The sequence below is a fragment of the Corvus cornix genome, chromosome 4, assembly GCF_000738735.6.
Source record: "Corvus cornix cornix isolate S_Up_H32 chromosome 4, ASM73873v5, whole genome shotgun sequence".
Taxonomy (NCBI): Eukaryota; Metazoa; Chordata; class Aves; order Passeriformes; family Corvidae; genus Corvus; species Corvus cornix.
The window spans coordinates 49,457,010-49,480,776 of record NC_046334.1 but is presented as its reverse complement, the minus strand read 5'-3'; the positions used below and the strand labels follow the sequence as shown (position 1 = coordinate 49,480,776).

Genomic DNA, 23,767 nt, shown 5'->3' with positions numbered 1-23,767 from the left:
CTTTGGGCACAGGCTGCTCCAGCATGGGTCCTTCACAAGGTCACAAGTGCTATCAGCAGACCTGCTCCAGAATGGGCTTCTTTCTCCATGGGTCTACAGGTCCTGCCAGGAGCCTGCTCCAACATGGGCTTCCCATGAGGTCACAGCCTCCTTCAGGTGCCTACATGCTCCAGCATGGGGTCTTCCATGGGCTGCAGGTGGATCTCTGCTCCGTTGTGGACCTCCATGGGCTGCAAGGGCACAGCCGCCTCACCAAGGGCTGCAGAGGAATCTCTGTTCCAGCACCCAGAACACCTCCTCCCCTTCCTTCTGCACTGACCTTGGTGTCTGCAGAGCTGTTACAGGTATTCTCACTCCTATCTTCTACTTGCTACTGGTGTTGCAGAGAGTTTTTACACTCTTATATCTGCTATCCCAGAGGTATTACCACCATCACTGGTGGACTCAGCCTTGGCCTGTGGTGGGTCCCTCTTGGAGCTGACTGGCATTGGCTTTGTCAGACATAGTGGAAGCTCCTGGCAGCTTCCACAGAAGCCACCCCTGTAGCCCTCCACTACCAAAATCTTGCCATGCAAACCCAATAGAGGCACACAGAGGCCCAAGGTGCTGCCAGGCCTCCCCAGCAGCCGAGGCTGTGGCCAGTAACCACATTTGCCTTCTCCTGCCCTTTCTGAACTCCAATGCCATCCAACAAGTGAGAAGCCAAACTGTACTTACACTGCAAATATTCTAGCCAACTCTTTTAAAACTTTATTCTTAAACAAAGGGCATCTGCCTGTAAATACAAATACACAGCATAGCAGTCTGCCCTTTCCAAATATATGCTGCATTTTCTCCAGCTGAGAGGAGAGGGTTGATTTTAAATAGTGACTAAAAATTGTTTACCATTTTTCAGTCTAAAAGCACAACTATTGTTTTGCAATTAACATCAATTTTCTGATGCACAAAACACGACCAACTTAGTCAAAGGCTGTCTTTGCCTGACAAAGACACAAAGTAACAGATGTTAAAAACACTGTACTGCCTTTGCATGTTTAGAACAAATGCACTTCCTTAAAAAAATAACTGTTTAAAACTCTTTTCTTCCAATTTGTCTATTATGCCAGCAAAGCTTATTCTAAATGTTACTGAGTGAAGTAACATCTAGAAACTGTATCTAAAGAAATCTCTCACACAAACACATACATCGTTTCACTGCAGACACTCCCCATGACACAGAGTAGCTTATTCACTAGCACATAGATACAGTAGGGCCCTGTCCACAGTAAAGGTGGTAATCAAGCTCTATATAAAAAGAAAAAAGTGATGGTGATTGCTGGAGGAAATGAAACATAAGAACAGTGATTAAAGTTGGGAAAAGACAGATACTTTAGAGGTTTTAAACAAGTGATTTTATTTCACCTGATAGTGCTGAAAGATCAGATTCTTCTTTTGCACTTAAAACCTGCTTCTCAACCCTCTATCTCTTGTTCAGAGATGTGCTTTTAGCAAAGATTATGTTGCCTTTATTTGCACAATAAGGGAGAACATCAGAAATTACAATAAACCTCAGACTTCCTTAGGCTGAATCACCCACACTCAACTACAGTAAAAGGTAAACACTTGCAATCATACAGCTGTATTCATTAAGATCCAACTTATGTAATATGAGCATCTGTATTTATTTTTTTACCTATCAGCTGAACCAGTGTCATTTACAAGATTTCTTTAAATATTAAGCTAGTGAAAAATCACAGCGGAGGCTAAACACAGAGTAACAGCACAGAGATCTAGGATTTTGTTATACTAGTTACTGTGAGAGGGGCCTTATACAAATTGGTTAAGCTCATAGTAGGGTCATTTACAAGCCTACTAAAAATCACAACCACCACATGTAGTACCTGTGATTTCTTGACAGGTATCTTAGAACAACCTAGAGGAGAGAACCTGTAACACCCTCTACAAGTGTATTAGTAACTTGTTTTGATGCTTCGAGACCCTCCACTGAAGTATAACCTGTGCACAAAACACAGAGCTGGAGGAGTTCGCTCCATGATTTCCAAACCAGAGGACTATAGCAAGATCCAAAAAAGGGACAAACCAGTAAAGGAGACATGAAAAGACACAAAGAAAAACGAAGTGACCCATTACTCACAAATAAAACTATCTCAACAGTCATTGGAGACTCAAGACTAACCATTCTCATGCCACAGCCCCTGTAAGATAAGACAGATCTTCAGGAACTCAGCCTAACCTGCCCACACTAGGCAGTCAAATTGAGTGAAGAACCTACTTTCGCCTACTGCTGCAATTTAGCATCTTCTAATATTCTTAACTCCTAATTTCCAATATAGTAGAGGCTTGCTCAAAGTCTGCAAAACATATCCAGAGTCAGTGACAAAAGATAATATGCAAGTACACACTATTACTAGTAAACCTAAGGTACCCTGTTATTTTGTGCTCTTATGGTTTCCTTCATTTCTGGCAAAGGTACAACCCTTTACAACAAAACAAACAAAAAGCAGCTATATATAGATTGCTTGTTTTAAGTGATAAACAAAGCAGCAATTTAAGCTAGCTAATGACAAGACAAATCTATTGTAAAACTTCAACATTCCAAGGGATAAGAATAAACAAGTAATAAATACCCCCACTTGAGTGAAGCCCAAAGTTAATATTAGGATAAATCTTAACTCACAGAAAATCCAAGGGTCTATAAATGGTCCCGACCTCAATGCATTTCTTCTAAAGCAATCCTTTTAGCTGCTCTGTTTGGTGGAACACAGCTATGAACAACCAAAGGCTGAACAATTTACAAAATTCAAGATAATGTATATATCTGAGTAAGTGACTGGACCATGTAAGGAGCTACAACTTTCCTAACAGAGATAGTCTTTAAGTAACTACTGCATGAGCTCACTAGTGCTCAACACAGCAATCCACAGGAGCAATTTCCCTCAGCAAGATGTCTCAAAACAGGCCACGTTTAATCCTCATTCATTTTACGACACTGGTTGAATTGTGAGCTAACATGCAGCAAATGAAGTCAACTTCTTGGTTTAGATGAAGAAAGAGTAAAGACAGTGCAAGACTGATCAATTGTTAAGGTGTCATGAATCACACTCTCCCCTTAGCAGCTGCAGGAGAAGCTGCTTGGTATCCTTCAGGAATAACCAAATCCTTACACGACAGGACCTACAATTACTAAATAACTATCAACAGGCTTGTTGATAGTTAAACAACTATCTACTTGTACAGGCTTTTCAAAAGCATCTAACACTGGTACAAAGTCCTGTGAAAGGATAAATCATTCATGGAGAAAGTGAAAGACCTGAGCTCACGCACGTCTTGTTCTCTCTGGAGATGCTGCTGCTGCAGTATCCCACTTCCAGGCCCAGCTATCAGAGGAGCTGTCAGCATGATGACTGATTTAACACCCACACTAGCTGCAGCAGTCTTCCACAGCACAGAAGCTTTATACTGCCGATGCCTATGCTGGGGAAGTATTAGAAACATTTATTCTCAAAGTCCATTCATGCTTTGCAGCATTTTCTTTTCTGACATGTCTGACGTCTGCAAAACTCAAAGCCAAATTAATGTCAAAGGTCCTCAGGCTGGCATTGGCACATAATGAACAAGGAAATTGCACCATGTAACTACAACAGGATAATTAGTGTCTATTTACTTTGTCAGAGGAACACAAACAGGGTGAGTAAAATAGGCTCAGTAACCACTTTGCTGCTGGAGGTTCTGTAGAGGCAAGAGGCAATTTCCCACAGCATTGTCTCTTGAGAGCATGCAGCAGAGGTCAGCTGCTTCCTCACCACACCTGAAAGGAAACCCAAAGGACTAACACCTCTGGGAATTCACACCCACAACACAGGCATAAAACATGCAACATCTGATTGAGGCACAGATCAGAAACAACAGCAATGGCAACACACAGCAAGATATTAAGCATTCAAGATTAGAAAGCTGTGTTTTTACCTTCTATGAAGTGCTGAGTGGAGAATAATACCCACTACTGCATTTCATGCCTGCCTTCAATTTGGATAATTCCAATTAGCAAGATAGATCTCTTCCCAATCGCAAGAAACTCCTGATGTTTCTGAAAAAATAAAACCCAATGCACCCAAAAATCCAACTGTGCCCTGTGAAACAACAGAACTACACAAGTTTTGCTCCTCTGCAACAAACAGGTCCTTCTCCCCTTTCATTAGAAATGCTTTAGTTTAGATTTCCAGACTGCTTCTGTTCAGCAGGGTTCCCAATTACCTGGTGGACTCAGCATACCCTGAGCCTCCCAGACCATGGGAAGCTCAGGGGAACTTTCTCTCACACCCCCTGATCTTCCTCTTCCTGCTCTGGCACCCTTTCAAGGAGCCTCCACACGGAGTACGGTGATTCCAGGCAGTGTATTTAACTCACACTTAGTGATACATAAAATCAAGCCACAGCATTGGCTGAAACAGGAGGGCAGGGCCACATCACAAAACATTTGGGAGAAAAAAATCCCACAAAACAAACTAAAAGAATAAGGATAGCCTCTTCCAACAGTAACTCACTGGCTTAGCTGTAATATTAATTTTCATTTTACTCAAATCCATTAGGCTAGAAGGATGCTCTTTGGTTTATGAGAACGCTTCTCCCAGTGTACCCAAACAGCTGAAGTTCCTTCTCAGCAGTGTTCCAAACTGAATGGATTGCATACAGCTGCAAGGCTGCAAAGCTGGGTGATTTCACTTTACACTTCAAGTTGTGGCAATTAAAAAATAAACAAATACAGAAAAAAGCAGTATTGTTTCTCTGAAAGCAGCATAACTCCACCTCCCCATTCAACACTACGCTAAGGCATGTCCTGTGTACTTGGACATGGCCCATGAGTACTGCCAAGTATCACACTGACCTTCCCTGCCCCCACTGAAGCCAGAAGCTGGGGACTTTTAAAATTTTCACCTTATTTTCCAACATTCAGTCTAGCAATTCTGTGCTCTTCTGTGAATCTCTGTTCCTTTGAAAAAGGGAACATAGAAGAGATAATAGCTACAAGTTGGCAAACACCATATATAAACCAGAAATCCAAAAAAAAGCATCTATTAGTTTGCAGCTGAATTTGTTTCAAATGCAATTAAGTGTATTTTAAGCTACATATTATATTTGTGCTCTAAATTATAATTACTTGGGTAACTTAGGTACAACACAACTCAAGTGTTGTAAGTAAATCCAACTTTTCTTTATCATATTATGCCTTAGTGAGAGCTCTCTTCAATTTTGAGGAGTTAGTACAGGAAAAGAAATGCAACACCATATTAGCACAAATGTAAGAAAATAATTGCTTAGCTAAAATTTCACCATCTACTGTTTTTGCAAGTATCTAAAAACACAGCCAACAGTCACTAGAATTGCTGAATAGGTTTTTTAGAAAGTGGGACACACACACACACAAAAAAACAGAGCAAAATTGCAGATCCATCAAAAAATCACTTTGAGTTCAGATCAGTTTCTTATCACAAAGGTTTTGTAAAACTGCTACTGAAGTAACGATTTTTTTTTTTGGCAGGACATCAAGAAAAAGGACTTGAAAGATCAAAAAATGCCCACTAAATAATAAATATGTCCCCCAGATACTTTTGACCTTGAAAGGAAGTGGTCTCAGCCATGGTGAATGATGCCTGTATTATTCCTCCTCACTTTCAGAGGTACGTTCAGGCACCAGTCCTCCATGGGAAGCGATGTGATTTCCATATGGAGGCACCTCAAGCTAGGCACATTGCCCAGATCAGAGTGGCAAAGGTGAAGCACCTTCCATGGTCATTGTTGCAGCTCTCAGAGCACAGAGCTGAAGGACAGAAACAGAGCAGCACCAACCACACCGGATAATGACAGTCACTGAGAAAGAAGAGCAGGCCTCCAAACACTGCTCTCACGGAGCATCATCCCATTCATCACACAGCCCAGATTTTGGTTTCACTCTGCTGCGTGCTGATAGAAGGCCATAACTCAGTGACCTGGCTCTGGAAATCTGTAAATTTCCATTTTCCTTTTCCAGGTCTGTTTTTACTTATCAGAAGAAGAAAAAAAAAAATCCTCTACTTTGTAAAAATGAATAGCATTTTTTATTCCTGTTCCAAGCCAAAACCAACACCAGATGGAAACTCATTTAAAATTCTTACATCCTTAGCTCTCTTTCTGTAAGGAGGCTACTACTACCAGCTAAGCAGCCTCACGAAAAAAAAGTAAATTAAAAAAAAGTCAAAGGAATATGAAAGTGATTTACAGTATATAAGATGAGTGAACACAGAAGAAAACTGACAAACCACAGTGACTGCTTAAAAAATAATAATGTCTTATTATTTACTTTGAAAACAATGAAAAGTCCTGAAAATACCATCAGATCCCACCAGGTAAGAAATGCATAATATGTGTTCCTAAGGAGAGTGGAGGAAACCTGAAGCAGTTTTACTCTGCAACAAATCTCAGCTCCTAAAATATATAAGGCCACAAGCTGACTTGCTGTGAGTCAGACCATGCCAGTTGCAGAGGCCAAAGACACTCAAAAAGCCATCACACCTCCACTGCCCACCCCTGGGCTATGCAACAAGTTGAGTGAGCAAGCCAGACCAGGAGAGAGATTGAGACATCTTGTTGCTTCCTGAGTTTCTGTCTGTAGCTTTAAGGTGGCTGCTCTGCATGTCACTGGGTCACATTTCTCTCTGGAATAATAGGAACAGTTCTGTAGGTGACTCATTCATAATTCATAAAATCTTAAGCATTTTGCAGCTCTCACTATGAATGCAGAACAGTCTTTTCTAGTCTCATTTACCACAGCCAGTCTCAACAACGAACTGATACCAAGAATCAGTAACAGAAAAGTTTTCTGATACTGAGAATATTTTGCAAATAGTATAAATACAGCACTTATACAGCAATCTTATTCAGAACGTGTGCAGTGGCCCTTACTGATCAGTCACTACAGAAATCTGAACAATGGCATGTCTTTTTAAGAAAGTGAGAGCTGTCAAATTGCTATATTTATACTATTTGCAGAGCATTCTTTATTTAGATTTCTATGGTAACCAGTAAGTAAGAGGACTGCAGTTCGTATTTTGAATTTTTTCATTCCCCATAGTCCAAACCAGCAGAACTACTCCAACCTTTTTTCAAGAAGGAAAAAGCAATCAGCAAACATCTTATGGACTCAAGGCTGTGTTTTTAATAATTAACTTGAGATGGAGTTCTTCTCTAACATAGCAACAAACAAATCATTCATTTAAGCTATCCTTTTTAAAGCAACTTAGTAACAAAACTAGTCTGATATGCATTACTCACCAGCCAAAATTTGTCAAAAATGGATTTCTGCTGTTACATCATTTTATTTGTCAAAACGCAACCAGTGAAGAGAAAACAGGGGCAAGTTTGTTCTCCCTCTGTCACACAAGGAATCAGGTACCACATACATTGTGAGAACCAGTACCTGCTGCAGGGGTATGGTCCTGTTGCCACAGGAGGAAGCATGTTCATTATTAAACCACACCAATTTAATTCGAAAAGCGGGTCAGATGATGTACTGCAGCACACAGTCACCCTACACCTCCAGAACAGATTATAGCTAGTCCAATGGCAAATTGTGCTTGCTGTAAACACTAGAGGGACAGCATAAGTAGCAAGAACCAGCTCCTTCACCCACACTGCCTGTTTATGGGCTTCCCATCAAGTCTTCCTACTTACATTTTGGGGTAATAAAACATAAGGAAGAAGAACATAATTGCTCTGTTTTGCAAATAATCAGAACTCAAAGAGAGTGCTATTTATTTCCTTTAAGGAGGAACTGCAAAGCAGGACAAAAATCTACCTCTGTCCCAAAATACAAGATATGTCCATTTTAACATCAGAATTGTATGTATTCTCAGGTACTCACTTCCCTCCACTTGCTAGTCTTGATTTCTGAAGAGGATGCCAGCCCCAGACACTAGTCAGTTAGCCTTTAGCTCCAAATATTTCCAAAACCCTCAGAGAAATTATTCCACTGTCAATGACAAATGATTTTTATGGAATATTCCTCTCCCACATCCCACATCTGGCCACTCTCTTGTCAGCATTTTGGTTGTCAGAGATGGTACCACACTCCTACCTTCTGAAAGCTCATGAGCAAGTCTGGAGCAAGCCAGCAGCTTGCTCCCCAGCAAGCCTATTTTTGCCCAGTGCACTGAGTTAAGTTTTTGGGAGCTGCAACTCCTCCCTAGCCAAAGACTATTTTTATCAAGGAAAGAGGAAGTCCTGTCCCCATCTCCGGTGAGTTTCATCGTACATCCACAATTCCCAAGTGAAACTGCACAGGACTTTGAGAACTACAGCACTCTGGCAAGACTACTGAGGGTTTATTCATGAGACAGCCCAAAACTACCCAGAGGAAAGCAATCGCTGAAGGCAGCATAGCAAGAGCCCTCCACTGCCACGTTCCCCTCCCACTGTCCAGAAGCCAGACAGATGACCAGGCAGCAGTAGATGAGAGCCAAGACAACCACGCTGTGCCCACCCAGAGTCACCAGTGAGGACCGCTCTGTCTCAAAAGCCACCTTTTGCCAAAACTATTTAGCACAAGACAAAAGACACCTACCACCAGGGCTTGATTAGCACAGGGTCAGTCTGCATTCAGTAATGCTTGTGATGGGACAAGTGGGATGTCACCAGCAGCCCCACAGCACAGCGAATGCCCTCCATGCCCTCACTGCTGCCTGGAAAGCACAGAGAAGATGGCAGAGCCGTTCCAACTACCCAAAATATCCTAAAGCACTGAGAGCCAGGCACTCTTTGCAGCTTGGGCAACTCGCAGAGCCAAAATAAAACAGCAGGGAAACACCGAGGAAGGTACACTTTACTGCTGGAGCTCCATGAATGGGCACCATTTTGCCTGGGTCCCCCAGGGGTCTGTAAACACCAGCCACTTGGTCCCTCTCACCAGCTTCTCCCGCCCTCAAAAACAGTGGTGCTTGAGCACAGACAAAGGCATCCTGTTTTAACACACCACTTTACGGCAAGAGCATGGAACAGCAACAGTAAGCCATAGTCAAAAAAATTAAGAGAACATAAGTTCTGTGGAACAGAAAGCACTTTCAAAGTACAGAATTTCACTGAGGATGCAGAAGCCAGTGAATGAGCACTCAGTTTCACTAAAATTACTTCAGACTAGTAAAGCATAACATTACAGAGGGTAATAAATTTGAAAAATAAGAGCTTGTTAGATACAGTAGAACTGGAATATATTTTCTACCTGTGGCTTATATCCCTCCCTTAATTTAATAAATCCAATTAGTTTCAACATCACTGAAGGAAAACAGAGTACTTCAACTTCCTCATGGTCCTATCTAATACAACTAACCAGTTTAAACAGGAAGAAGTCACAAGTGCCTACCAAGTAATGTGTCAGCCAGAGGCCGGCTCCTCGCCAACAAAAACTGCAGCATGTTCATCTCTGCACCTCCACACCAAGCTTCCTAAAAAACCACTCTTCACAGCAAATCATTCCTTAGAAACTTCTTAGTGTGAGCTATGCTGAAGCATCTCCTACTACGTTCTGCGAAGCACGCTGAAAAGGTCTCAAATATTTCCTCACTCTGTGCTTGCACATGTTAAGTCATATAATCGTAGAATATCCTGAGTTGGAAGAGACCCACAAGGATCGTCAGAGTCCAACTCCTGGTCCTGCACAGGACAACATCAACAATCACACCACATGCCTGAGAACATTGTCCAAACATTTCTTGAACTCCGGCAGGCTTGGTGCTGTGACCACTTCTCTGGGGAGCCAGTTCCAATGCTCAACCACCCTCTAGGTGAAGAACCTTCTCCTAATATCCCATCTAAACATCCCCTGGCACAGCTTCATGATGTTCCTTCAGGTTCTATTCCTAGTCACCAGAGAAAGGGGTTCAGCACCTGCTCCTCTGCTCCCCCACAGGAGGAAGCTGTAGACCTCAGTCTCCTCCAAAAACAAACCAAGTGACCTCAGCTGGTCCTCACATGGCTCCTCCTTTAGACACTTCACCATCTTCATGGCCCTTCTTTGGACTCTCTGTAATAGCTTTATATCCTTCTTACACTGTGACAACCAACAAAGCACTCAAGGTGCAGCTGCCCCAGTGCAGAGCAGAGCGGGACAATCCCCTCCCTTGCCCAGCTGACGATGCTGTGCCTGATGCACTGCAGGACACAGCTGGTCCTCCTGGCTGCCAGGGCACACTGGTGACTCAATGTCATGTTTAAAAGAACCACAACTCACCATTTAGGTGGCACACTTTAGCACATTCTCTCTACAGAAGTCACTCTGAAGCATTCCCCTGCATTCAACTACTCCTCCGCTTGGTTACACTATCTTAAAAATGCACCTCCTGTGTACTCACCATGCTGCACACTGACTGAGGTCTAGGCAGGGATAGTCACTGTATCCAGCTAATTCCTTTTTGTACTTACCAAGTGATTCCCAGCCTGACTCACTGACCTTTGCTACTTCATCCTCACAAAACACACCATGATCGGACCACCTCTATTCATCCCATGTTTGATGACTAGACCCAGACTGTCCCTGCTGGAGCTTAGAAAAAGCAGGAGTAGCAGGGAGATCAAGAACTGAAAGAGGCACCAAGAAGCTTTTATTTTTTTTTAAAAAAGGAAGATTTATACCCATATGCCTAACTATACTTTGATCCAAAACACACAGTTGCTTCTAGAAGCTGATACCCTACTTCAGCAAGAACAGTCCCAAGGACAAGAATCAAGAGTAGTTTGGACTGCACCTTGGGACCTCACACCTTTGTTTTTTTGTTATAAACATCAATGCTTTGTTTTGTGAAAGCCCAGACCAATTTCCATCACAAGAATGACAGGAATCCTCCAGAGCATTAGCATTCTTCCCACTAACAGATAAGTGAATCACCCTCTTCGTGACCCTACCCAAAATAGCACACTGTTGAGCTATGGTACACTGGGCAGGTCCAACCACGTTAACACTGTCTTGCTCTGTCCAAGTAGAGCAAGCTTAACCCAGCTGTAGATGGCTGCTGGGCCTCCCACCATCACAGCAGGAGAAAGATCACCATCGCAGCAACACAGCAGTCTGGACGGAACCTCCCTGCTTTCAGCCCTTGCTCCAGACTTCACCCACACAATCTCCTTCACTAACTGAAAGACATGCATGTCAGTAAAGTGCCTTTAGCAGTTCACCGTCATATACACATGTTCCAAACAGAGGGGGGGGAAAACCCACTCCCTTTCAGTTCTCAATTACAAGCCAGCCTCCTGCTATTCACAATACTGCAGTGATACTCCTACACAAGGGCACTTGCTTTTGAACACAAGAGGTGATGAAGGAAAAAGCCCCACAAATCTATGATACTTCCTCTCCACAGAAAGTAAGCACACAAAGAGATCACCATAAGAGAAAACACTATAAAACATGCATTAGAAAAAAAAACAAAACCAGAAAAAATGGACTGAGTGGCCCAGCTGTCATCTCGGCCAGCCTGAGATTCTGCCATGCCGGCAGGTACCACTGTAATCCACAGTGGCTGCTACTGAAGGAAATGCAGCCAGTGCACAACAAAATGCTCAGAAGAGCAAGGCAATAAGGAGGCAGGACTTTGGATGGTTTTATCTAGCTTTTTAATTTGTTTTGATCAAGCTCATGTTCCTTCTGTTCAACCAAGTAATCCAACAACTTGATATGTGAACCACTCAATACTCCTTTTAACATGGAGCTCATACATCACTGATAACCAGTTGGTTAGGATGCAGGGATTACAAAATCCCTGTGCAGCTCCTGTGGCTCTACATAATTAAGGGCACAAAACTTTCCTGGAAAAATATCCCTAGTATCCAGCTACAATGAAAGGGGAGCACATCTACACAGTTTGGCTGACCCAGATATCCAATGTTCAGCCTCTGTAAGTTAATAAGCAAAGTGGAAAGACAGAAGAAAGTAAAGTGAAATTAAAATAACAACAGAAAATCCAGGCTAGGACTAAAACATCCCCTCACCACCCCCAAACATGCCCACACCAAAAACCAAAACCCAATGTGAACACAGATATATATAAGGAATGATATAAGAACATTTTGCTACATTGTCCTCCAGTCAGGGTTTGGATTTTAAGGTCATACATAACCATTCCGAGTTTCCCAAGGAAAGGGGAATGTGATGGCAGCAATAGTTCCTCTCTATTTCTGCTGACTTTTAAGAAAAAAGCAACTAAAAAATGAAAAGCCCATGGTAGGCATCATAAAGCTACTAGACCTATATATTAGCATTACAGAAATTTAGATTCTTCCATAGTCTGAGGTCTTTTTAAAGCATAACTATTCCACCTCTTTGAATTCTGTCAATATACCTGCAGCACTGTAAGCTAGCTAGAAAGAAATACATACCCATTGCTAGGAAGGGGCAAGTTGGGAAATGCAGCACAGAGCTGAGGAGATGCTCAGCACACTGCACAAGCCTGAGGTGCCTGCCCCCCCCCAAGGCACAAAGGGGAACAGGGAGCCTTCCTTCCTTTTTTCTCAGCACAAACCTGAACAGTCAGGCATCATTTGCTATCATCAGATAAGATCTGGCTTTTGGAAAGTTAAGAGTCTGACAGCTAATCAAGATAATTCATCCCAGAGAACAGCTTGCTCACTGCAGAAATCACTAACACATCCAGTTGCTTCTAATATAAAAGTCGGATTACACAGCAACCCATGCCACTGACACTGCAGTCTAACACTTGAAAATTCACTACAAGGCATCATCACCAAAACTACCAGTTTACACTGTCAAACAGCACCTTAACAGCATATTGCAGTAGTATTTTCTTTATATTAAATATGCAGAGCATAGAAATATGTCAAACTTTGAAAAGCATCAAGTACTTTTCTTCTAAACACAGATTTCAAACAGATCATTGACAAACAAGAAGACCTAGGAACACCACAGGGGTGTGTTCTCCAAATATTTTGTTCAGAGGGCTACCACAAAAAATGTGAAAGGCCTCCAAAAACCCCTACTTGAATCTAGCCAGAAATGCATACCACACAAGCACAGTCCTTCCACTAAGAAAGCAGCCTATGGGGTGATTTTGTTTATGCACCGATTAGGCTGTTAAAAGCATTCAGAGGTACCCCACCTACCAGAGAGTGCATTCCTCAGGGTGTGCAAAAACACAAAGGTCCTATTTTTCATTGAAGATCTCTAAAACTGTAACAGAGAACAGATTGTTCCCTAATATCTTTCATTCAACCCTGTTTGTGTTCCTGCAATTCAAACACATTATTCACAGCATTTAACTCCCTCCTCATATTAATCCCTTAAATTTGATGAATATATCAGCATTATTTTCCTCACAGAAACCCAAAGCCAATTTATAAAACAGTAAGACTTGAAGACCTTCAGATACAGTGCTATAAAAAAACATTATAGTAGAGTCCAAGTTTTGTTGTTTACATAAAACTTTATTCACATTACAAAGTAAAGATGTAAAGGACAGAATGCCTGGATGAGTGACTGGTGTTGCAAGTTACAACTATTTTTCTTTAACCTATAAAGCCTTTTCTTTTAAATACAGTCTTATAGATGTAAAACCAAGAGTAATATAAGTGTACAGGAGTACACTAGAAACATCAGCAATGCTGACCCTAAGCACAAAGGTCCATCCCTGAGATGGCACCAGCCCGAAATGCCAAGGCTGCATGCTGCTGCCCAAGCTCAGGCACATTGCTTCTGGCCCTGAGCCAGATGGCATGAAACCAGCTCAGATCTCTTCCACAGTCACAGCACATTTATGTGCAATGCAGATAATCCTTCTACAACAACCAAGTGCGGAAGACGGGGGGGACATGATACTATTTACTACAAGAAAACTTCCAACAACACTTGGCTGAACAAGACAGCAAATTTCCCAGCATTATTGCATTTGTATCTTGCCATAAACACCACCATCCAAAGTCAGCTTGCTTCCAAGCGTTAAACTCAACAAATAAAACCTACTTAAGGAATTATACTCATTTACATATCAAATACTAACGACCACTTTATTGTTTTAACCCTTTTCTTATTCCTTCACTGATGTTAAAACTTGTTTAAACAAGTTTCATTTTCTTACCTTCCCACGTTTTTGCTGCATGTTGGCTACAATTTAGTAGAAACAACCATAGGATTGTAAACTGTGTGTTTGGAGAGATGGCGGAAGTGGATGTTGTCTCCCCGGACGTTAGTAAAGCCTTTGATACCATTTTCCACAGCATTCTCCTGGACAAACTGGCTGGTCATTGCTTGGATGGGTGCACTGTCCCTCAGGTAGAAAACTGGCTGGATGGCTGGCCCCAGAGACTGGTGATGAGTTACCTCCAGCTGGCAGCCAGTCATGAGTGGTGGTACCCAGAGCTGAGGATCAGCTCTGTTTAATATCTTTGTTGATGACCTGGACAAGCAGATGAAGTGCATTTACAGACAGTCTGCAGATGACACAAGTTGGGAGGGAGTGTTGATCTGCTGGAGGACACAAAGGCTTTCATAGAGGGATCTGAACAGGCTGGATCAATGGGCCAAGGTCAGATGGACAAGGTTCAACAAGGCCAAATGCTGGGTCCGACACCTGGGTCACAACAACCCCCTGAAGCACCACAGGCTGGGGGTAGAGTGGCTGGAACGTGGCCCAGTGGAAAAGGCCCTGGTGGTGCTGGTCCATAGCCAGCATGTGCCCAGGTGGCCAAGAAGGCCAATGGCACCCTAGCTTGTGTCAGAAACAGTGTGGGTAGAAATACACCAGGAACATCATGAACAGGGCAGTGATTGTCCTGTCCTCAGCACTGGCAAGGCCGCAATTCCAGTACTTTATTCAGTTTTGGGCCCTTCATTACAGGAGAAACTTTGAGGAGCTGGAGCATGTCCAGACAAGAGCAGAAAAGCTGGTGAAGAGTCTGAAGCACATGTCTCACATGGAGCAGTTGAGGGAGATACAGCTGTTTAATCTGCAGAAAAGGAGGCTCAGGGGAGCTTTTTCACAAGAGAGCTGAAGTTGAAAAGAGGTTGCAGATAGGTGGGGACCAGGCTCTTCTCCCAGGTAACAAGTCATTTGACAAGATGGAGCAGCCTCAAGTTGTGCCAGGCAGATTTATATTGGATATTAGGACAAATTTCTTCACGAAAGGGTTGTCAAGCATTAGAACAGGCTGCCCAGGGAAGTGATGGAACCACTGTCCCTGGAGGCATTTAAAAGACATGTAGATGTGGTTCTTAGAAATAGGGTTTCGTGGTGGACTTGACAGTGCTAAGTTAACAGATGGACTGAATGATCTTGGAGGTCCTCTTCCAACCTAAATGATTCTCTGATAATGGGTACCATCAGCACACTGTACGCAGAAACCAAGTAAGAGCTGGAAAATATTTGACCTATGCGTATAGAATTACTGACTAACGCTCAAACACAATCTGATCTTGCTTGAGGAACTTGCATGAGGAACACCAAGGCAGCACTCACACACTACCTCAAACTAACATACACTCTGTTATCTGGTCCAATCTTCCAGTTGTTCCTCAAGTTATGTAATTTTTACAGAAAACTTGTCTTTATTCAGCTGCTTGGTTTTTCCTACACTCCTGTTTTCCCCTCTCTATCTATATGTATCTATACATGTATGCACCAAGATCTTAATATGTGAATTACAAGCAGGCATAAAGGCACCTTTTTTTTTTATAAAATCAAGGACAGAAATCTGAAGCTCTGACCATTTTCATTAGAAATCAAAGTTATCATGACGATTTTTTAAGTGTTTATTTATTACTGTTACAATGCTTCCTTGCTTTCACATTCTGGCTAAAATCAGCTGTGGAAATGACAGAAGAAAGGGTGTTTTTTTTAACACCATAAACTTTAAGCCAGAACAGAAGCAGGAAGTTCTGGAAGTTTCACAGGAAAGCTGGTCAGTTTAGTTTTATTGCTGGAAGCTACCTCAACATTTCTTTTAACATTTGAATAGAGAACAGATATGAATCTCTGAAAATTAAGGTTCATGTGCAACAAAATCAAAGCAGCACATGAATGGGTGTTGTTATCAAATTGAACTCTAATCACCATCAAGCTCACCACATACAGGGAATTTGGTGTGATGTTTTATTTAATAAAGTGATACAGCCTCAGTTTGTCAAGATAGTGACTACACATTTTGAGTTAAAATAACACATTGTGGGACATTAAAAATTACTACTGAACTATCCCTTTAATGCTCCTGAAAAGTTTTGGCTACTACACAGAAATACTTGGAAAGCTGTATTTCAAATCTTACACTTTTCCAGTCATGTACTTAGAGATAGTTAAGTCATAACAATCAATTTTGGATGGGAGGTACTGGAAGTCAGCTGGAAACCTGGGCTGAGCCCCCTCCTCTCCTCACACAGCTCAGAGCAACCAAGAGCATCTGCCAGCTGCCCATCCATCTCGCTGCATATGGGACTCCCTCTCCACAAGTTTGAACTACTGTAAGTGTTTACACCACAGAATCAAGCACAGAGTTTCATCATTACTACTTAGCTTTAATTCCAAACAGTTGCTATTTAAAAGTTAACAGGATATACATGTGTATATAAAATGTGGACTAAAAAAATAAAATAAAATAGAGCTCTCATGCTTGAGTCATTAGAGATGATTTGTTTCTTGGCATAAAGCTAAATAAGGAGGGGGAAAAGAACAAGAACAGCTGGACAATATCCAGCTTTTTAATGCCTCTAAAGCAACTGAAATTTACTGGCAAAAGGAGAAAACACTTCAAATAATTTCAGCCAAAATAATTTTTTTCTTCCTAATCCTTAATAGCTGTAGACTAACTTATCCACCTCAACTGCTCTCCATTCTTTGAACTAGTGCACAATGCACAGTAGTATCAATGTGGATGTGTTTTACAAAATTAATTCAATGCTAAAAGAACCCGCACTGGACTGCTCTGTGGCTACCACTAGTAACTGCCACACAAACCCGAACTTCTCCGAAGTAACATGGCCAACCACAAAGGGCACACTGGTGTCCAAGAGCAGGTTTCTCAGTCAGTAGATCCTGACACATTTTAAATGAAGTGTGCTTTGCACTGCCCACCCGACCAAGGAGGAAGCAAGGACTGCCACATGCAGCACCCCAGGCAGCATGGCTTTGCCAAGGCAACCAGATGACGGGCAAGTGGTGAGATGCACACATACCAAACCCTGGTTGGGAGACCAGCTGCAGGGGTGAGTGTAAGGGCTCAGTGTGCACAAGAGCAAAGATGAGTGGCAACCTATCTTTCACATCCTTGTCTTTTGAAGTATCTCACAGTGCAAAGAACTGAAAGGAAGGCTGCAGCAGAGAGAGATAAAAGGTAGGACCCTCAGAAGATGACAGTTTCTGATGTAAAGCAGTATCTGACAGGACCATGAGGAGTCTGCAGAGAGAAATAAGTGACATGAAAGGACAAGAAATAAAACACCAATGGATTTGAGTATTAAAAAATGTGCCCTAAATGCAAGCTTTTAAGCTAGCTATAAAACCTCACAGTATTTTTAACTAAACCATTAATTATAACATCTAGAAATGGACTTGAAACAGCTCAGCAAAAGGTTCAAGATGCAGCCATGGTTTAAAAAGCACAACCTCAAATTCCATAGCTTTGCATAAACAGAACTAAGATGAAGAGCAATGTCAGCCTAATTAATGTCTTCTAGAGGACACTAGTGCAGATTCCTTTATTGTAACATGCTGTGCTAGTCACTCCAAAAGGTGCTGCTAAACCAGACAAGGTTACCTCTTTCAGAAACTCTGGCTCTGGGAATGGAAAAACCCTCAAAATACACGGTGTTCCTGAACAATCCAAATCTGCTGAAATACACCCAAGCATGATAAGACAGAAAACCATTTGGAAAAGGAAGCCTGGCAGTTTCTGCTTGCGTATACAAAAGAGCGTGTGAGTATATAAATACAAAAACTAATTCCAGCAGGAGGTCATGGAAGTCAAGTATGGAACATTTTATGTGAGGATCAGGATCAGGAGAATTGCTTCATCTGTGCCAGGTTTATTACTAAGATTCATTTATCAACAACCTTAAAGGCACAGGTCTATCTCTAACCATTACCATGATAAATCAACAGTGGGAGAGATTACCCCATAAAACCCAGAGATTCTTCTACTTTTTTCTCTGGAAACATACAACAGTGACACCTCATAGACAAGGTATTGAAAGTAGAGGGACACAGGGTCTGATCCACCCTGACAATCTTGCCCAGTCTCAAACAGCACCACTCTATCTGTCTGGCATAGATAGAGCTCATTCCACAGTGGGTCTGGCTCTGGTACCAGACAAAAGGAGTCCTAGAGAGGAGCAGCAGTACCTGCTGAAACTGGAACAGATTTTGAACTGAGAAAGGGTAGATTTAGACTGGACATAAGCAAAAGATTTTTATTATGAGAGTGGTGAAGCACTGGAACAGATTGCCCAGAGAAGTTGTGGATACCCCATCCCTGTAAATAAATATTCAAGGTCTGGTTGGATGGAGGTCTGGTCTAGCACACAATAAGATGTCCCTGCCCACAGCAGTGGGGTTCTTGGACCAGATGGTCTCTAAAGATCCCTTCCAATCCAATCCAAAACATCCAATGACTCCATGATTCTACTTGCCCTATAATCTCCTCTCTGCCTTTCCTGGCTACCACCCATGCAAAGCACACCTGCTTGGGAAAACAAGAGAGCACCAACCAAACAGTGCCAAGAGACAAAAAGATCCGAGGTACACAAAGACAACTCTACAGAAAGCCATAAGGCCCTGGACACTGATCCTCAAGCAAGCAGGAAGGACAGCTCCACACGAACAGTACGCAAGGGCCACTCAGAGAAATGCTTAACTTCTGCAGAGCTGGCTACCTCTCCAGAAGGAAAAGTAGCTCTCCTTTGAATGTTTTCTGATCTTAGACCTACCTCTTCCATAGTTCTAGAATATTGACTAAAATGACACTTCGGTGCATTTTCCATCTGGAGATTTGTCAGACATCTATCCCAGCCACAAAGCTGCCCTCTTCCTCATTGCTCCACACATAATACAAACAACAGAACACCCTCCATAAATCGTGCAAAGTTTAAATTGTTTCAGAAATTGCATGCTCAGCATCTGGGAACATATACATTTCTTAATGATTTTCTCAGTACTGCCTGTGCTGCTAAAGACTTTTCAACCCATTCACCTCAGGAAGCATATATTTAGCATGAGCAAAGATCTATTTTTTCGGAGAAAAAATGTCCTAGCTTGAAGCTTAAATAAATCAATGTCCCTAAGATTAAGGTATCTTGCTGCCCTCAAAACAAGTCCAGAAGAATTTCTTTCCAGCTGAAAAAGGTAAGTTTTATGCCTTTTTCTGCCATTCTGTAAGCAAAAAAACCTGTGATTACATTTTTTTGGTGTTCAGAGTTAATTAAGTGGTTCTTGGAGACCATCGAGATTTGTTACACTATCTTCATTTCTATTCTAGGAAAGCAACCTGTAGTGTTGTCCCAGTCATTGCTTTTCCAGGATGTTAGCTCCTCCAGTGGGTAACCTCTTCCAGCTCATCCAAATTTTATCTTCTCCTCAGAGTCTCCTTTTGAAAGTCCCTTTGGCCCAAGACATGGTCCCAGGAAAAGTAACCCATTCTAATCTGTACAAGACCACTCACTTTCTCCACCTACTGAAGACCCAGACACCATCTCTACCCAAACAGAAGATGAGGGCCAGATTCTCTCACTCTCCTGGTACCAGTATCACGAGATTAAGTCCTTAAACATGAGGAAAGCCTCTCCGTGTTTGGGCAAAAGCTCAACAGTTACCACCCAACTATCCACCAAACTGTGTTTTAATAAATCCCAGTGATGGATGGAATATTCAGTAATGGAGCTACAGGAGTGCCATGCCAATGATGGAGCTGCACACATATAATCACTGTAAAATACTAACAGACATGCAGCTTGTAATTTCCTTCCTTTTTTCCTACCTGTCCCCACAGACAAGGGAAATACCAACACTTAACAAGTCTGCCTCGTTGGAAGATATGACTGCCATCACCGAAGGAGATGCAACTGAAAATCCTCCACTATTCCCCCTCCAAACTCATCGACTCCAGTCATAAAAGACACATTTCACTGCTTGCTGCTCTGCTCTACATTCATCTTTGGGCTCTGGAAGGTTTTACTCTCTGGGAGACCAATCACTTCACTTCAGGTAACAGCTTGCAGAAAAAGATGGCTTGTCCAGATCTATAAGCTTCACATGTATATCGAAGGTGACCACTTGAGATCAAAGCAAAATAAAGCCTTGAAGGGAGCAGTGCATGTATCAAGAGGCCAGTTCCCAACAGCTATCTGTACTCAAACATACAATGGAGTTGCTCATCACATAAGCCTATGATTAGTGGTCTCCAGATGAAAATAGGAATTCAATTTAAATTCTTCCAGAATAGCCAGAGGCTTTTTGGTATTTTCAGGATGTCATTTGGGTGTCTGGACTTTTACACAGCCTGAAACAAAGAAAGAAATATAAGGAAGTCTGATATACAGCCTGAGCACAAAATCTATGCTTCAGCTATAATGAAAGGATGTTTCTGCAAAAAGCAAAGTGATGCAAACACAAGCAGGACACCAATGGGAAAACATATGTGACTTCTGTGGCAAATTATACATCACTGCATACAATATTTCACTGTGGGCAACACACTAGAAGGAGGGAAAGCAAAAGAAAAAAAAGAAAAGGTGGGGAATAACGGGGGAAAAAGGCACTCAAAATGAGAACATTTTAACTTTCCTGCAATCCCACCCACTGCAAGGACACAAGATGCTCATGGATCCCAGGCCAAACACACTCCTGAGGAGCCTTGTTAGTCCTCTCCAGAAACAGTGTGGAAGTTTACTCTCTCCATTACACTGGAGTGAAAGTCCCCCTTACACAGCAACTCTGCAGGTAAAGTGGAGGGAACTGGAACCACTAACAAACACCCTGGCATGAAGATGTCAGAGCTCAGCCTCTCAAAGGAGGGCCCCAGCCATGAGGCAGCTGTCTTCTGCAGATGCTAAGAGCCAATGCTTCCATTCAGACACATGCCATATACTAACCCAGTAAGTAAAAACCAGATTATTTTTCCCCAACTGTTCCTTCCAGCATACTTTGTTCAATGGAAAGAAAACTAAAACCTAGAGAAGTTGTTGTTTTCATTAATCTCTGCAGACTCACTGCAATCATAATTGGGCAGCCTAACTGCTCAGAAGATTATGCCAATGATTCAATTGCACTGCAATACAAATAAAGATATCTGCATAAAGTGGGCTGCAAAGTACTACATATAAAAACCTAATGAAGTTATACATTTGTGCATCATTACCCTTTCTAATAGAGTTTGGAAAATAGAAGGCAACATACTATTATATATCATGTACTATTATTCACATAAGTGCCTAAATTACAGAGTTTTGGGAGATACTAGTTATATGCTTATTAAAAAGTCATTTATTTCATTACATAATACACAGATTTCTTTCAAGATTGAAATAGGAAACATGAAAGCGACATCTGAATAGCAAGTCTAAATTAAAAAATTTTTTTGCTGCCATAACAACAGCTTTTCCCTTCAGATTTTGGTTTCCTGTCTCATACTGAACACAGCAGGAGGAGAGTTCCTGAACTCTAATTCACGCTCTTCACATTTATCATCTTCTTCAAAAAAAAGTGTGCTGAGTACAAACTGTGACAGGAGTTCACAACTTCTCAGAACACTGTATAAAATTGTTCATGCCACAGAAGTACCAAGTTAAAGGACCTGAATAAATCAGGTTTAGACTAAACATTTACACTAGAGGCTCTTGGGGGCAAGGGGGAGGTAAACATCTGCACCAGATAGAGCAGAGACACAGAAACCATTATTTTAGAAGCAGAGGACGCCCACAAATGTGCCAAGAATGTTTAGAGGTAGGGATACAACCAAGTTAGCCTTTGCAGCACTTGTGATGGAAGCCTTGCCCACCTTGCACACACACACGAAGATGCTGAGTAGCTGTGAATCATATATCCATTAATGAAGGCCTGGTGATATTTCACACCCAGCTATCACTTTTTGGTTCTCTTCCTTCTTCTTTTCACCTTGTACCTAACTGATTACAGGCTTGGCTAGCACTGGAATTTGTTCAGCTTCACAGTACACTGGCCAGGGAACTCCACAGAGGGGCTGCAGCAGTGCCAGTGGCCGTACAGAGCAGTCAGCCCCCAGCTGGGGAGGCAGGATCCCACCAGCCCCTCCTTCAGCAGGGGAATGGGGACAGGGACTGATGTCAGGGCACAAAGGGTACTTCAGGTCAGCTGACCTCTGGAATCAGCTGCTCTTCAATAAAGGTTTTCCCACCCTGTGAACACTAACTTCCAAACCCCAAATTCAGGGTTTGATGAGCCTACCTTTTCAGAAGCAATTTAATATCAAAAATGGCTTTCTAAGCACTCCCTCCCTTCTCCCTCAAGGGATTTTGCAGAGCTTCAGGGAGACAGAAGAAAACTTCCTCTCAGAATTTAAATATAAATTTATATTCAAAACAGACTTAATTCCTAAACTGCAGTTTGTTTTATGTGAAGGGATTTGTCTTTATCATAGAAACCACAGCTGTTAAAACAGTGTCTGATAGTGCTTTTTTCCTATCATCACTATTCCTTCATTAACCACAGTGTGTATCTTTTATCTTAACTGTCAAAAGAAGCTCTGAAGTACTGAGGTATACAGCTTCTACTTGAGTTAAGAAGGCCATTACCACCCTCACATCAGAGACACATAAACCACAACTACCCCAACACTGCACAACACTGAAGTCACATAAGCAACATCTTTCCCAAATTGTTCTTTTAATCATTCAACATGCACATCCTCATCTAGAAACACCAAGCAAGATGCAGCCCTCCTCCACAACCAGCTTTTACAACCAAGGATGCCACACGCTGTTTTTCATAACAGTAAGAGGTAACACCAAGTCAGAGTGCAGCTGGCTGCAGTGAGATGCGTGTTATTCTTCCTTTGACTTCTCCACATACTCTTCCTTTGACTTCTCCACATACTCTTTTCGCCTGCGCTCAGTGATGTGGGCTTGAAGCTCTTGAAAAAGAGCATGAATCTAAAATTACACACAACATTTAGTCTGAATGGGTCTTTGAAGGTTTTCAAGAGATTTCTCCTGGATTCAACAACTAGCTTTTGGAAGAGCTAACAGCAGCACCTTTCTTGTATCCCTGCAGATGGGATGGCTGTACTCACATCTAATCCCCAAACCTTCACTTTACAACCTCCTCCAGCTTCTCTGCCTTAAATCTTCGGAAGTGCAGGGAGTCTGAAAAGAAATGGAATAGAAAAAAATTAAAACCAAAATGAATTTTTGCCTTTTCTTTCAACCTGTCTTAAAAGAACTCTTAAGTTCATTTAAAATTAAGAGTGCAGTTTTCAAGGCATAAAAAACGTTTCTTAAAAAAAGAACTTTTACAATGAGAAAGGAATTGGAACAGAATACCTCAATATTAACGGTTTTAAAGAGCTGAACAGGAAGTTCATGAAAGGTATCCTTAGCCATGAACACTTTGTGGTTTTCATTGAAATGTACTGATGTATCACAACTTCGGCTGAACTTCTAACTGCACATATTTCAGGGCATTAGGTAACTTCAGAAAAGAAGTCCTCTCAGCACCAGGGAAAACTTCTCCATTACAGCGCTGCCTCTCGTGTTCCATTGAGCTGGTGGGCTTTCCCT

General features: G+C 42.0%; 1 protein-coding gene across 9 annotated transcripts in view; it reads right to left on the bottom strand.

Annotated features, from left to right (window-relative positions):
• Nucleotides 1–23,767, bottom strand: part of APBB2 (amyloid beta precursor protein binding family B member 2) — a 171,215-nt gene that overhangs the window by 130,498 nt on the left and 16,950 nt on the right. For 8 of the 9 annotated variants that reach the window (XM_039550370.1, XM_039550367.1, XM_039550368.1 and 5 more), the window contains exon 2: nt 23,281–23,353. The exons of the other annotated variant lie outside the window; for it this stretch is intronic. The gene's annotated coding sequence lies outside the window, so the exon portion shown is untranslated. The remainder of the gene's footprint in view (nt 1–23,280; nt 23,354–23,767) is intronic. 9 annotated transcript variants of the gene reach the window in all.